Source organism: Lethenteron reissneri, chromosome 17 (assembly GCF_015708825.2).
Source record: "Lethenteron reissneri isolate LAM-NWPU_2019-01 chromosome 17, ASM1570882v1, whole genome shotgun sequence".
NCBI classification, from domain to species: domain Eukaryota; kingdom Metazoa; phylum Chordata; class Hyperoartia; order Petromyzontiformes; family Petromyzontidae; genus Lethenteron; species Lethenteron reissneri.
In genome coordinates, this window is record NC_083795.1 from 8,139,407 (window position 1) to 8,153,665 (window position 14,259).

Genomic DNA, 14,259 nt, shown 5'->3' on the forward strand with positions numbered 1-14,259 from the left:
CCATGGAATAAATGGCGTGGCATCGAGGAGGGGGCACTTTATAAAAAAAAGCGCATTTGGAGCCATTAAGTCAGTGTCAGGTTTCCGCGCTGAGCTTCTTTTACCCCTAATGTGTTGCCGGGTTGTTGGCCTATGGCCAACGCTGGCCACGGCTGACCTTAGCGCTGGCTGCTTGCATGCCCCGCTGGTCAGGCAAGGGGCGGTCAGGCGAGTCCTGCTGTGTGGCTGCCTAGGGCTGGCGACTTGGGTAATATGAACTGGCCACCCGCCCAATGATTTCAAAATGACCTCTGACCTTGGAGATCACAGGGCCCTTGATACGGCTCAGGCCACCTCTGCTGGGTCCCTGCTGTCACTCCAAGCATCTGTTGGCTCACGGTTTGACAAGCGCCGTAAAGAACGCCACTGTTGTTGAACAAACATCAAAAACAAATTGTATTGGCGAACACTCAAAAATATATACATGCACGTGCGTACGTATGTGTACGAAACTTGTGTCAATCCGCTGTTGCTGGATGAGGTCTTCCCCCATGTCATGCAGTCAGTGAGGGTGATTTGACTATACTTCACCGCACTGGTCTGTGAGGGTGAGTGAAGTCAAGAAGCGTGAAATGTGGGAAATAGAAGTACACCACGTAGCCACACAGCCGATAACAACTGACAATCGTGGTGGTTGCCCATCCAAGCACTGCAGGCTCAAACATGCTTAGCTTCTGAGATCTGAAGAGATTGGGCAAATTCTGGTTGATTCACTCACAGCGTAAACATATGTACACAGCACTCGTAAATGTTTTGGTGCTCATTCAAACTCCTGGTACGATGTGAAATGAAACGATATTTGTTTGATATGATAGCCGTTGTATTTTTGGAAGGAAACATACATAGACCATAACAAATGCACTCAGAACGGATGTAATTAAAACATCTATGCCCAACAGTCTTTGATTTTGTCGTTAAACACTGATGTTTTTGTCATTGGGGACAGAAGTTTTACATTGCAAGTTGTTTGCCAACATAAACTAGCGGAATTCTTTTTTTTATATTTATATACATTTCGGTCCAGAATGAAAAATCGAGCATGTTGCTTCATTTTTAATTGCAGTATCAATTTTTGTCAATCAATTCACTTACGAGGCGGCGGCAGATCTATGGCTTTCAGAGGTTTGGAAAAGGTCTGACACAAGAATTGCCAGACACTTGAGTTGCTGTTGATTTTCGATCCTGTCGTCGAAAGAGGGCAACTTATTAGGTCCCAAAAGTGAAGGTAGTGTAATTGAAACCATGAAGGCTCTAAGAGTGTGCCCCAAGATGTTCGCTTGTGTATTTAATGGTGTAATTAAACATAATGCATTTGCCTGATACTGCAAAATCCATACGTATCGATCGCTATTAAAACCCTGGCTATTGAGAAATAGATTCCCCCCACAGCTTGCCAGTTCTCCCGAGTTCAAGGTGAACGCCGGGTGGGTTATTGCAGCCATCAGCACATTTGGTCACGGGTGTTTTAGGGCAAAGCTGCCCCGTGAAGGGCATCACAATTCGCGGATGATGCTACTTCAGAAGCTCCACCAAGTCGCTTACACCCACTCAGGGCTCAGTTTCAGCCGGGTGTGTTATGGCCGGTGAGCTCTAAAGTATAACCAACCCGGCACACCACATCCAGTATGCCTCTTGCGTCGGCAATCGTCTTCCAGTGAGACATGGCAAGATTCTCTCACCTGAAGACGATTGCTTGTGTTGCAATCGAAACGTCGTGATATTTTTATTATATTTGCATCTACGTGGCTTTACTGAAAGACCCATAGAATATAGATTATATATTTATGACCAGATGTAACGCATGCTGGGAATTACACTGAGTAGATGGTGAGAGGAACACAGGTGATGTGGCCTTGGGCAAGACACATCACTGGAATGCATGATGTCTGATGGACAAGACTGGTTGTGGAATGGCAGCCCAAAGAGAGAACACATCCATGAGCACGGGGCTCCGCAGTGAAGAGATGTTAACTACCTCGTCTGGTATGCAGGAGGTCGTGAGTTCGAACCCGAACCCGACCCTAACACGTGTATATTTGGAGTTTGCATGTTCCCCCCGTGGTCATGCGGATTTTTTTCTCCACATTTAGAGACACATGTGAAGAGTAATTGGCTGCTTTAAATTTCCACAAAATAAGCCACTTCGTTGAGCTATCATTTGTGGTCATTTCGCTTCTAAAAAAAGAGCTATTCAACTCAGTGGGCCTTACCTGGTCAAATAAAGATAGTTTTGATTACTTTTAGTTTAGACCTCCCTGGAGATGGAGCGATGATATTAGTCCATGTGCATGACTAAGATGAATTTTGACATCGCTAGACTACGAGGGCTGGCAACGGCCTGAGAATATCTCCATCCAGCAACGGAGTGAACATGACTGTCAATGAGAAATTATACAAACTGCACTTTATTTATTGTTTCGAAACTTTTGGAAGATGGAAAAAATGAAACAAGATTGTAATATAATGATCTAGGAAGAATTTTACGATTTGTTGTTGCTTAAAAAGCAGGATACATTGCCCGCAAAATTAATGCACCAGCAAAATGGGACATAAATGCATTATTTAATGCCCACGCTGGCCTGTCTCGGGAAGGTAATGGTGTTAGAGAGTCGTAGGGAGGAATGGTGTAATTAACAAATTAACACACAGAGTCTAACAGTGTTATCCTCCAATTTAGCAAACGGGGTATTATTTTCCCATTAGGTAGTAGGGGAACATTAGACAGCTGTTTGTGGATGCACCCAATATCAACCCTCACTGCCCCCCCTCCCCCGTCAGATGCCCTTCCCACCCCTTTACCCCAATCTCCCGTGCCTGAAGCAGACCTCTCCTCCCTCCATCTCCGCCCCAACCATTCAGTGAATAGGAACCTGTCAACGCTTTTAATAAGTGGTTAAATTCACCATTACCAAGAAAACAGTCGCAAAATCAGCAGGAGCAGTAGCAGCCTTCGAGAGCGGCTGAATAGATCCTATCATTATGCACGTACATTATGGTTGGCTTTTGAGTCGCCTTTTTTGTTTTACTTGTCTATTTCACCAGAGCCTGTACCGAACAATATATAAAGACACACACCGATGCTGCTGCTTTTTGCTGTACATGGGTACACATTAGAAGCATGTCCTTATAGAGAACGTTAACTGTACATTATCACTTCTGTGCTTGACACCATTGCAATCATTGAAGATTTGGTCCAACAAGGACTGAATGCTAATGTGCCGGCCCTGGTGAGACACTGCCTCACCAACACTTACTTCACCTGGAATGGAACATTCTACAAACAAGTTGAAGGTACCCCCAATGGGCTCTTCCTTATCTCCAGTTGTAGCCAATGTTTTCATGGAAACTTATGCCATCCAGGCATCCACTCTACGTCCGTCCTTGTGGAAGAGGTACGTAGATGACACGTTCGTCATCTGGCCACATGGCCGACCAGCTCTGAACCAATTCTTCACCCACATCAGTTCCATACACCCAGCCATCAAATTCACCATGGAGGTGGAAAAGGATGGCAAGCTACCATTCTTGGATGTTTTAATCGAAAATAGACCAGATGGCTCAATGGGACATTGTCTACAGGAAAGCCACCCATACGGATGCCAACCTATAACTTGACTCCCACCAACATCCATCCAAGAAAGATTCCCTCATCAAAACTCTGCACCATAGAGCTCGATGTATTTTCGACCATCATCACTTAGCCAGTGAACTGGTACACGTACACCAAGCTCTTGAGATGAATAGATATTCAGTCTACACAATCCATAAAGCTATCACCCCAACCATTAGGGAAAGAACCATCTGAGGACCCATTTCCAAACCATCACCTTGCCATACATACCAGAGGTCACCAAAAATATTTCTCGCATCATAAGCAAACACAAAATCCAGGTTTGATTTAACACAGTACATAAAATTAGTGATCTGATCTCAACTGTGAAGGATGTGATCCCTGACATGCAATACCCCGGCGTATACAAACTAAGCTGTGTCTGTGGCAGTAGTTACATTGGGGAAATTAAGCGACATGTCTCGGACCGTGTTCGTGAACACAAGGCAGATCTGAAACACGGTAGGACCAATACCTCGGCCATGGCTGATCATTGTTTTAATGCGGTGGGCTCACACGAAATTGATTTCTCTAAGACGAAGGTACTTTGCAAACCCACTGGCTCTCAACAAAGATTAGTTCATGAAGCTATCCATATATACAGACACAGACACAATTTCAACTAAAAAGATGGGTACAAACTTAGCAATCGTTGGAAGGATGTTATCAACCAGTTTAAGTCATAACTGGCTGTGATGTTCCCATTCTACCACCTTCCGATGTTAGTTATTTTCGGCTATCCGATTTTACATTAACAGGTTAAATTTCTCACACCAACACAGCCACCTTCGCTCACGTCCTCGAGGTGGCGGCAGCTTTGCGATCCTACATTGACATGCTAATCTCTCACATTAACATAGCCACCTCAGCATGAAGGCCGCTCACCGATCTTACATTAACATGCAAATATTTACCTGGCAGCTCTTTAATTGGTGGAAAACCCACCACCGTCGCAGTCGCTGCCCACCACTTACATTAACATCACCTGCCCCAGATTTGAAGCTTTCGTGACTGCAATGATTCATATTCTTAGGTTTTTTTCCGGTAAAGTCACGTAGGTAAAAACATTAAAAAGTAAAATAAAATAAAAAAATAAAAATCACGACGTTTCGGAGGCAACACAAGCTTCCGTCTTCAGGTGGTACACGTCACAGCCACGACAGCTGTATCAAGTAAATGAGAGCTCATCAAGTAAACGAGAGCTCATTTACTTGATACAGCTGTCGTGGCTGTGACGTGTACCACCTGAAGACGGAAGCTTGTGTTGCCTCCGAAACGTCGTGATTTTTATTTTTTTATTTTATTTTACTTTTTAATGTTTTTACCTACGTGACTTTACCGGAAAAAACCTAAGAATATCACCTGCCCCGCCCATGCTGCTGACATTTAGGCTACGCCCATTTGAAACCTTTACAAACAGTTTTCCTTTAGAAGCTAAACCCCTTTTCCTGATGTTGCGATCGAAATGTCATAGTTTTTTGTTATTTTCTTTGAATCTACGTGACTTTACCGAAAGACCCAAAGAATATTATCACTTCTGTCATGGATCATAATCGTCATCAACAACTATGTTCCATGCACTGCTTGATGAAGGCCTCTTCACGCCCGTCGTCATTCTTCACAGTTATGTGATGCCGATCTCGGCGCTCCATTTCCGTGGTAGTCATCCTCTTCAGCACATTCTGTCTGGCTGTTATTCTATCACCAGTCTCGTCCATCTGCTATCAAAGGGACGCCACGGTGGCGAGATGTTAACTACCTTGCCTGGTATGCAGGAGGTCGTGGGTTTCATGCCGACCCTGACGCCTGTATATTTGGAGCTTGCATGTTTTTCCCATGGTCGCGTGGATTTGTCTCTGGGTCTTCCGGTTTTTCCTCCACATTTATAAACATGCGTTTAGAGTATTTGGCTGCTATACATTTCAACATAAGCCACTTCGTTGAGCTATCATTTGTGACCAGGTCGCTTCTGAAAAAGAGCAAAACAGCTCAGTGGGTCTTCGCCGGTAAAATAAAACAAAAATTTTCTTAATTTAGTTAATCATTTCTTCGAGGAACATGTTCAGTCACATGTCACCGATCCACGTGATCCTCGTTCTGTTTCTCTGTACCTATGTGCAATTTCCAGCATGCATCTCTCCAAGCTTCTTGTACATGCTCTTCAGCTTTTTGTTCCGCATTGCCAGAGTTTTTTTGTTTCTAAATCCATATATCATTGCAGGCAAAACGCTCTCATTGAAAATGTTGTCTTTAAGCACATCGGTATGTGTCATTTCATTAGCAAAATTCAATGTTCAAACACCACTCTATCTTGCTGTTGCTTCTCAACCTCTGTTTCATCATCTTGATCCCAGTCCACCTTCATTAACTTCCAAAAATATCCATAATCCATCGTGATTTTAGTTGCATCCCTCCGACTATGACGTTCCTTTGTTCAGCCAACTTGTCGCATGTGATGTCTGTTGTGCTGACATTTATCTTTACCACCACTTTGCAGCTTTTCTTTGTCATCTTTCTTCAATAATTTTGCACAGTTTTTTGGTCATTGTAATAACGATTGAAAGCATATCTCCATACCTGACTACTCTTCTCACATCCATTCCTTTATACTGCGAAGGGGCAATGGTTACCTCTTTGGGGGTGTGATATCAGAAACATCCATCTCACCTGAAAAACGACGTGTTTCCTCGAGTATATGAATCCTAAGATAGTTTCATGAGATATGTTTACAATGCATAAAGGTACCATTTTGCTCTCTCTACAGATGACAATTTGGGACTTGCCAATCATCAACTCTCTTTTTAAATCCTTTATATTAAGTTCGCTTGCTTGCTTAGGACCGTGCAAATCTTTCGGTCGTTTTTTAACCCACTTCCCGTGATCCAATCGAGCTGACATTTTGCACACAGACTCGTTGTTCGTGACAATGCATTTTCGTGAAAAAAAATTTTTTACACTGTTTAGGGGAAAAATTGTAATATTTAATTACCAATTGTTTAATGCTGCCAGACAATCATCTGACCCATAGGTGACAGCCATCTCAAGCCAGAGGACGAGAGGACTCTAGCCGCCCCGATGCCACGCATATAAAGGATTTAGAGTGAAAAACTTTGTTTTTACGGGTTTACTTGTTGCTGCTCTTGTCATGACATCTTAAATCATTTCTATGTTGTCTTCTCGAATTCCTTTCCTTGTTCTTTTCCGAGTGGGTTTTGTGCAGTTCATATCTCATTTGACATTTCCCTTCTTTTAGATATCCCTCGTTTTCTTCAACGTGTATTTTGTCCTCTCAGATAGGTCTTCCAATGATTTTTTTTTATTTGAACCACCACTCTCAGTGTACTGTCCATTACAATGTGAGTCATCTCTATTTCAAGTAAACGAGACCCAATGCCATTATTTTCAATCTCTGTGGCTTTTAATCGGTCGTTTAATACTTGTTTAAATTCACCGATCTCCCGGACTAGATTGTTGATGTTAACCAACATGTTCTTGCCTGTAATTTACTTTATCCTCTCTCTGGCGATGTTGAGGAGCAATGCGTATCTCACGCCGGCCTGCAACGATTGCTTTCTTTGTTGAATTTTCTCCGGACAGAGGCTTCTCTGACAATCTGGTATTCGTCATTGGGGAAAGAATGAAGTCAATTTAATTTATAATTTCTCCATTAGAGCTTCTTCTCCATGTCCATTGTCGAGATTCCTTTTTGACAAAAGGTGTTCATTATCTTCATGTCCCCGCCAGTTGTGATCTCCAGTGGACGCTCTCTTCTCACTCCTCACGATACCAAATTTGACCAATCATCCTCTTGTCTCCGCACCTTTTATCTGCCGCTGCACTGAAGTCGACGATTATTGTCTTGCGCATTTTACCCCCTCCCCCCCCTTCCCTGTCTCGAAATTAGTTAAGTTATTCATACACTTGGTCTGCATCTACATCTCGGTGGCTTCTTGTTGGAGCACTTGTTTTAATTATCTTTAACTAGTAGTGATTCGAGAGCTTGAGTGTTCACGGACAATTCCATCTGCAGTACTCTTGACGATCTTACAATTACATGTTTAATTCGCAGACAGACTAATAACTTCTCACTCCTCCATAATTACTATCATCGCCTCTCGTTCCGTTCTCCTTCACTCCTCACCTCGCTGAGTCCAACTGCGCGCCAGCTGAGTTCTGACAATTCTCTCTCCGATGTGACGAGGTTAGATTCACCACCTCTGATTAGCCTGCTTTGGCTACGTGCGGTGCGAAAGAAGACCAACGGACGTACCATGGCCGTTGTTGTACGTAGCAAAAACCAAACCCAGACTGCGTCCTCTTCATACAAGGTGATTATTAAGCGCCCTCTGCTTTGTCAACTACCCAAGCGACGCCACGGCTGGCTGAATCAGAGATGCAAAGGGGTTGGGGGCCATAGCGAATGTGAGACAGACACGACCACACTTCACCACAGTTGGTCAGGGTAGTTTTGGAAAGACACAACTACTAGACAATGAAAAGCACTCTGATCATGCAAGGCAGCTCCTGATCACAGTTCCTGACTGTAATGGTTCTGTGCACCAAAAACACTTATTGCACTGGATTATGGTTAAATGTCTATGCTCCCCCACCTTCACCAAATCCGCAAAGACCAGCATGGTGAAGTATGGTCAAATAATACCCCATGGTCCGCACAGTTTGGGGTAGTTCTCATGCAGTGGGTTGTCAAAGGGCTGTACATATACACGTGTGGATTGCATTCGAGCGGGGTGTACTGATTGCAGCACATGTGCGTGTCAAGGTGCGGGAGGTTGTTTATCCATAATAGTTTTTGTGTTGTCTTAGATCGCGTAAATATAAATGCGTCGTTAAACCCGCCACCACCTGAGACAGACAATTAGTAAGGTTTGTCACGTAAACAGAACGTGGCCAATTCGTTACTGGTACAGCACACAGGTGTGTAGGAGAGCAAATCCAAAACATTTACAATCTGAGTACAGCGTTTCACCATAAATTACAACTAGCTTCATCAGGCGACAGCCAGATTTGTGGAGAAATCCTCCCGTTCCGTTCCTTAAATAGAGGGATAGATGTGATGACGTCACTTATGGATGATATTGATTGCGAAAGCCTACGTGTTGAACTGAGGTTGTTTATGTTCACGGCAAATTTATTAACTTCAAGAACAATGTGCACACCTGAGCAACAACAATTGCCCAACAGTGATTTCATGGTTACACATGGCGCATTTCAACGGCAGGTATTCTTTGCCCGCACATTCGTCTGTGAAGGTGTAATCAAATGACAAAATAAATAAATAAATACCCGGCCCATTTTTTCCTGCTGCTGCTGGATGTTCGCCATGGCCAGGGATGTAACGCAGGTTGCCAGACTTATAGCTCAGTCTGATGAGCACTGCGCAACCACTCTACCCCATTCGATAGCGAACACGGCTACAATTAGTACAATCTTAGAAACGAAAACCGTGCAAAGACTTAATTGGTTTCACAGGCTTACTTTTTAATAACTACATCAATCTAATTTTCGATTTAAAGCTTTCGTGACTGCAGGGATTCATCTTCTTGGTTCTGCAGGAAGCATGTCGTCCTCAGGTAAAGACCTGGTCTTCACCTGAGGACGGCTGCTTGCGTTGTGGCCGAAACGTCGTGAAAATTATTTTATTATGTTTTATTTTTATTATTTTATTACTTCCCTTCTACGTGACTTTACCAAAAGAACCAAGAAGATACATCAATCTAACTTTGATTGCACAGCATGTAGAGCCATCAACGGCCATGGTCAATCCACTGCTGGATGAAGACCTGCCCAAGCCACCGCCGTCGTCATCTCTCACGGTCCTGCGATGTCACAAAGCCAACGAGCACCCGGCACGTGAGCTGCAATTCATCACTCCATCTCCGAGGTGGACACGATCTTGAACGCGTTCCGTTTCATGGACAATGTTGACCCAAGAAACATTTTGGACTTCGATTTCAAAGATAAATATCTACTATCTCAAATTGCGCATGTATCCAATACATAATATGTAGTGGCAGAACATGCAGAGATTCATCTCTGAACACTACGATACATGTTGCCATTCCAGAAATGCAAGTGCCGAGATTGTCCAGTGCCTCTTTGTGGGTTTTCCCCCTGCTTTCTATCAATCCTGCTACCCATCACGACATCCCGGGATCAATAGCAAGATGAATGTCTTTGTTAAAATATGAACCAGTGCCCTAACAAGGTTTTGTGGAGATTACATCTCCAAAAAATTAATTGACTCTGGATCATGCACACATAATCTCAATGCTTCCTGCAGATTTCCTTTTTTTATTTTGCACTCAGCGCATGTCAAGGTTATTGCTGCATGAATGTGGTCAAACTGGGGCCACCTACCCTGACCCAAATTGTGCTATAAAATATTAACTCGCCAGTTTTGTATGCCAAGGACATGCACAATAACTAAGCAATTGCACACACACACACACACACCCACGAAACCCCACACTGACGGTATCCTCTAGAAATATATTATGGAAGCATTGTGGTTTTAACAGCTTCACAATTTCCTTGCACGAATGTGAGATATTCTGACAAGTGTTTTTGTCCCCCGCCTACCCTCACGCCCCCTGACTTGAAAAAAATGAAATGAATAGTCTGGAGTTAGCAATTTATACCTGTGCTGCTACCGAAGCCCTCGTTTTTTAAGAGTGCACCTGGTTACAATTGTCATCAGGAGCGCGCAAACTGCGAGCCGGGAGGGCAAGAGCTGACTTGGAGTGAGAAGCCTGTCTATCGTATGCCTCTATAAAGCCATGTTGTTCACGTAATAGCAACAATTATGGAATAATCATAAACTGTGGGGAATATCGTCTGTTGTAGGGTGCGTTTATTTCATATAGCCGTGAAGTCCATAAAGGTGTGTTCATATACTCCCATGGAAACATTTCAATACCCAACGCTGTAAGGTTGTGGTGCTTATGTGGTCATACTTCACCAGTTTGACTTGGTGAAGGTAGGGAGCATGATACATTACAACACTGAGCTTTTGTGCATTGACCTCTGCTGCCAACAAGACCCAGCAGCAGCAGCAGCCTATAACACCTGTTTTATGGATTGCGGTCACCCATCTAAGCACTATCCAGACTCAAAGCTACTTTGGCTACCGAGACGTGATGAGTTCAGGCGCACTCTGGGTGAAATTAAGTTGCATTCAACCTCAATCCTTCCACTGCGTTGACAATTACAGGATCGTAAAAAATGCCATCGGATTGGCGAGGACTTCATCCAGCAGTAGTCTGACCATGGCTGATGGCGATGGTAACTCCATCGGCAATGGCCAATGCTTGCGACACGTAAATGGTTGAGAGTATCTTTACGCAACTGAGCGAGCTGCAGATTTATACCTCAATCAGTCCAAGTAAATGCCAGGGCCCAACAGTGCAATTATAACCAAGGTACAGGGTTACTATTTTCTGCTCACAAAAAAAACAATACCTACCTACAAATGTCAAAATGCTCCCAACCATCCTTATAATTCATACTTAAAACATAAAGAACAATTACTTGCAAGATGTCCATGTGCTTGATCGTGGTCTCCAAGGAAAGCACCGACACTCTCCACCCACACGAAGACAACACGAATTCTGACTAAAGCAGTCATTGGATTCTATTAGTTGCTGCCCTAAATTGAAAAATTGGCAGCAATATTGAGCTCAACATTTGCTATTTTGCGCATACGACGACGATGATAAAAAAAAGAAATATGCTTAAAAGCATTAATTGGCCTGCTTGAAGAGTTATTCAAATACTTTTTGATTATTAAATAAGTAAAAATGCAGCAGATTCACAAGAGCAAATGCAAGTATATATAGTATACCACTGTATAGGAAAATATGAACACCATTCAGCTATTGATCAGGCCTTGTATACCAAGTGCTGCACAAAGGGAGATCCGAGTAACATTCGCAATAAGGCCGGACAATAGTCTGCACAACTAATGTCATTTAGCAGGAAATAGGAGAGAGAGAGATAAAAAACGTAAACACGTTACATTAACCACCGCGGCCATTATGCAAGCACGTAAGTTGGAGGAGCATCTTCCCCCTTCATTGTGCGCGTATCAAAGAAAGAGCTGATGAGGATCTGCTAAGTGCCAAGATGCGTATCCCCATTTGCTGAACAAAGCTCACGGGTCTCGTCAAAAAAAGTAGTGACTCCGGCACATTTGGGGGGCGGCTCGTGCTAGGTGTGCTCTTGGATTCGCGTGCGCACAGCTCGTAATTGAGGGAGGCAGAAATGGACGGACGGAACATTTAACTGGCTCGATGTGCATTAGTGTCCCTCTCGCGGCAACCTCTTTCAGTGGCTTCCTGTTCTCAATAGCGGTGGAGTGGCTCGCCGAGAGAGCGCACAAGCTGTTGCTAACGGCAGATTGGTGGAGTTATTTACTCCAGAGCAGGACATCAAAATTGAACCCGAAAATGAACTTTTAGAGACATTGGCGGCAGTTTTTCAATGGGTTTACAGCACTTTAATGGACTTATCCAAGGCAATTAAGGGATAGCACAGTGCGTACATGAACAAAACAAACAAAAAAATCATGCAATTTCTATTTGTAATATTGAATCATCGTTTGCTGTCACAGACAAAAAATATGTTAGTGCTCTCTCTCTCTGTCTGTCGGTCATTAAAAACATGTTCTTATTCTCCGTTAGCCCGTGTTCCATCATGACACCATCTATCATGACTCGGGCTAATACAATTCCTCACAAAACAACAAAACACATTCATCACGCTCGTCTGCCCCCCTCCACACATTGTACATTATCTCCAAGGGGCCGCTGATTCAAAGCAGCGGCCGCTCGCAAGATAGATGGCCTGAACCCAACAACTACCAGGGGTTATAGAGAAATACCGTCGGCAATGGCGCCGGCGGCCCCCTTCTCTTGGAGGGAACACATTTAGCGGCCGCTCTAAAGATGAGTTACTGGGAAGCCGTCGCGTCGGCGGCGAGGTTGTGAAATTGAAGAATAGCGGTTTGGAACAGATGGCGACAGGCTGTGATTGCATGGTGAAGCGAGCACAGATCCACGGCAACGACCCACACAGCCACACTCGGATGCACTTCCATTGTTTGCTTGAGGCCTTCATCACCACAAATTACTCTGAGGCCTCCGACATGTCTTTTGCGGATGTTGTGGTGGGGGGAGGCGGAAAGAAAAGAAACCGCGCGCGAGTTTCGGTTTCTAAGCGGAGGTGAAGAAACTAAAATGCAGTGTGGACATTTTAGTATGTTGTGCTTTTAAATCACCGTTGCTGAGCACGGGCCCAAGAGGCCCGATATTCCCAAAATGCCACGCGGCTAGCAACAAACAGCACGGTTAAAGGTGCAATAAATGATGTGGTGATGCTGCGTTGGCAGTGCTACACACGCACAAATAACAACTAAACATTCGTCAATAATACGTGGCCTGAAATGAACAAGAAATATATATCATTGGCGACGTTTCAGACAATGGCTCTTCTTCATGTGCTATGAAGAAGAGCGATTGCCCAAAACGTCGCTCATTAAAAAAAAATATTACTGACGAATGTGCCGAGTTCTTTTTTTCTGAAAGGTGTATTAGTTAAGAGTCCGCATGTTTCTCGAATTGAGAAAGAATGTGTGTAGACTTTAAAGATAGCAGCTGTTTTTTGTTTAATGCTGTGCTTCAAAAACAAATGGGAGCAAAATCAGCAAGGACAATTTTTTAATAAAAGACTTTAAGCCGATTCGTTTTCACATTTTACTCTTGAGTGGTGATATGTTACAGATGACAACAGTAATGATGATTGGATGATTTTCTTGCTACCAGTAAATACGTAATTAACTTTAAAGATCGCCTTGACTTTCAGTGGCTAAAGAGACATGGATATAATAAGGTCAGGCAGCGCAAAGGGCCACGCAGAGGTCATTCTGAAATACCGTGGTGAGTGTTGGGCCAGCTCATTAACCAGGACCCATTATTGGCTACGCTGAGCTTGGATGAGAATGCAATTCCATTTGTAACGGCAAAGATCATCGTAAAATTCAACTGTCAACATTCATAAATCCACAATTCTCTAAACTACCATACACATACGGCCTGATTGGTACCACAAGCCAGCAGCAATGCTGCATGCTAGAGGTTTGATTTGGAGGGGAAAAAAACTGTTGGTGCCTTAAGATAATAGATTGTGCAAAGGAGTAAGGCACAACCCCATGCAGAAAATCAGTGACAACGTCTAAGAGATTGCTGAAATTGAACCCACTGAACTTTACGAAACCGCAGTAGTTTCACGAGTGGTTTTCTAGTTCATTGAACACGGGATTCAGCTCCGCAGAAGCAATATTTGTTCGAACGAATGGGCTGGAAAAAACTACAACCATATGACTCCATCTATCTGAAGAGGCGATGCACAATTGGAATTCTTCATTTCCAATGAAGCCAAATCATGTTGTTCTTTTGAAAACTATGATATAACGCCACCAAAATCGACTGGCTCATCGTAGAGTGCAATCATCATCAGCCATGCTCAATCCACTGCTGGATGAAGTCTTCTCCAAGCCACCACCATCTCCCATAATCCTGCGATTATTTAGTCCA